This window comes from Macaca nemestrina, chromosome 16 (assembly GCF_043159975.1).
Source record: "Macaca nemestrina isolate mMacNem1 chromosome 16, mMacNem.hap1, whole genome shotgun sequence".
Classification (NCBI taxonomy): domain Eukaryota; kingdom Metazoa; phylum Chordata; class Mammalia; order Primates; family Cercopithecidae; genus Macaca; species Macaca nemestrina.
Genome location: NC_092140.1, coordinates 13,686,581 through 13,688,920, shown reverse-complemented (window position 1 = coordinate 13,688,920; position 2,340 = coordinate 13,686,581). Strand labels below are relative to the sequence as shown.

At 48.5% G+C, this 2,340-nt stretch overlaps 1 pseudogene; it reads right to left on the bottom strand.

Moving 5' to 3' along the window:
• Nucleotides 1-795: 795 nt before the first annotated feature.
• LOC105477933 (adiponectin receptor protein 1 pseudogene) lies at nucleotides 796-1,948 on the bottom strand (annotated as a pseudogene).
• Between the last annotated feature and the right edge of the window lie 392 nt (nucleotides 1,949-2,340).

The window sequence follows — 2,340 nt, the reverse complement described above, 5'->3', positions numbered from 1 at the left end:
TTGGGAGGCCGAGGCAGGTGGATTACGAGGTCAGAAGATCGAGACCATCCTGGCTAACACAGTGAAACCCCGTTTCTACTAAAAATACAAAAAATTAGCCGGGTGTGGTGGCGGTCACCTGAGGCTGAGGAAGGAGAATGGCGTGAACCCGGGAGGCAGAGCTTTCAGTGAGCTGAGATTACACCACTGCACTCTAGCCTGGGCGACAAAGCAAGACTCTGTCTCAAAAAAAAAAAAAAAAAAAGAGAGACAAAATTGAAAAAGTTGCAGTCCATAATTTCATAATTTTTTCCAAAAATGGTTGGAGGAGAGGGTAAAATCGCAATATGAGTTTCAAAGTACTGTCTCTCTGATATGTGAGGGGCCCGTAGTTGCCTTGTTGAGGAGGAAGACTGTTGAGGGAAGAGATGGCTAGGTTTGACCATTCCCCCTCCCAAACTAGGGGAGTGGAAATGGAAAGTTCAGTGCCTAGTGAATGTAGAAGGGGGCTGAAAGTTGGTTGATGTTGAATTCTCTAAGAGGTTTCCTCCAGACAACTCAGACTCCCCTCACTTCAGTGAAGAAGGTATTTTCATTTTGAATTTTAATTTTTTACAGAGACGGGGTCTCTGTTGTCCAAGCTAGAGTGTGGTGACATGATCATAGTTCACTGTAGCCTCAAACTCCTGTGCTCAAGCACCCTCCCACTTTGGCCTCCCAAAGAACTGGGATTACAGGCGTGAGCCACCGTGCCTGCCAGAAGTTATTTTTAAAAGCACTTGAGAAATTCCTCCTCCACCCCTCAGGTGGGAAGTCTTAGAGAAGGAAGTCATCAGTACAGCCACTTTCTAGGCCATAATAGAATTCCTGAAGGTTGGAGACCCCAGAGAAGTGGACAAAGGATGCTGCCACCACCAGGACATGGGGAATCTGATGAGACTGGAACCATATGTCAGATTTTCTAGGAAAGAAGCATTCAGGAATTCGGGCAGCATAAAGGCCAGCTGTACATCACAGCTGTGAGGAAGGACCAGCCCATCCAGCCCATGGCGCTGGCCCTGACAAAGCTTTAGTGATAGGAAAATGCATGACGGGCACAATAACACTCAAGCCAAGTCCCAGGAATGCTCCTGCTGTGTCTGCCGGTGCTTAGGAGTGGAAACCGGTCCCACTGTGCCACCGTGATGGCAGAAATGCCCAGAACACAGACAAAGAAGAGGCAGATGAGCTTGGCTGTGGGGAACAGTGGAAGGAGTAACAGAGCAGGGGACAAAGCTCCCCGTAATCAGTAGAGCAATCGCTGAGTAGTTCAGTTTGGAAAAAGTCTAAGAGACTTACTCTGAATGACAATAGACAGTGTGGAATAGCCAGGAGGAACTGAGGCAGAGCACTATACCCACAAAGGACGTCCCCATACCACTTTCTCCTGTAGAGGGTCCATGAAGTACATATTTGGTCTGAGCATGGTCAAGATCCTCAAAAGAGAAACAGCATGAAACCAAGCAGATGGGTCCAGATGATGCCCGTTTTCACATGGATGTGGAAGATGCTCTTGAAGCAAGCCCAAAAGGAAGGCATGGATGGTCTATGGCCATGTAGCAGGTAGTCATTGTCCTTCAGTCAGTCAGGGACAGCATCATATGGGATGGCCCTCCAGTGTCCCTCCCAGACCTTGCACACAAACTCCTCCATCTCCTCCGTGGCATAGTGGAAGTGCAGTGCATCAGTAGCTTTACCTTCTCCTCCTTTTCCTGAGGCATTGGACATGTTTGCACTTCTTCAGCTTTGGTTGGGTTGGTGATAACCCATCCATCCTTCTCTTGTAGTAGGGGTCCCAGTTCAGCTAGTTCCACCATGTCAGTTTCCCTGTTACTGGCAGGAGCCGCATTGCCCCATGCCACCACAGATCCTTTGTGGGAAGACATCTGGCCAGTACCTCAATACCCTGCAGCTTTAGCATGGGGAAAGGTTGGGGGGTCTCAGCCCCATGGGCAGAGATGTCTCTGTAATGGTAGATGAGCCAGACAGGCAGGCTCTGCTGGGACACTGGTCTCTTGTTACTTCCTGCTGCACACGGGCAGCCTGTGGCTCTGGATCTTCATTGTCCTTCCTGCAAAGCCTTTATTTTATATAATCACCTCAATACAGTTATCATAGCTAAAATAATGGTAACTCCTTAATGTTGTCAAATTCCAATCACTGTTCAAATTTCCAGTTGTCTCATAAATGTGATACATTTAAAAAATCAGAATGTGGCCGGGCGCGGTGGCTCAAGCCTGTAATCCCAGCACTTTGGGAGGCCGAGACGGGCGGATCACGAGGTCAGGAGATCGAGAGATGATCCCGGCTAACACGGTGAAA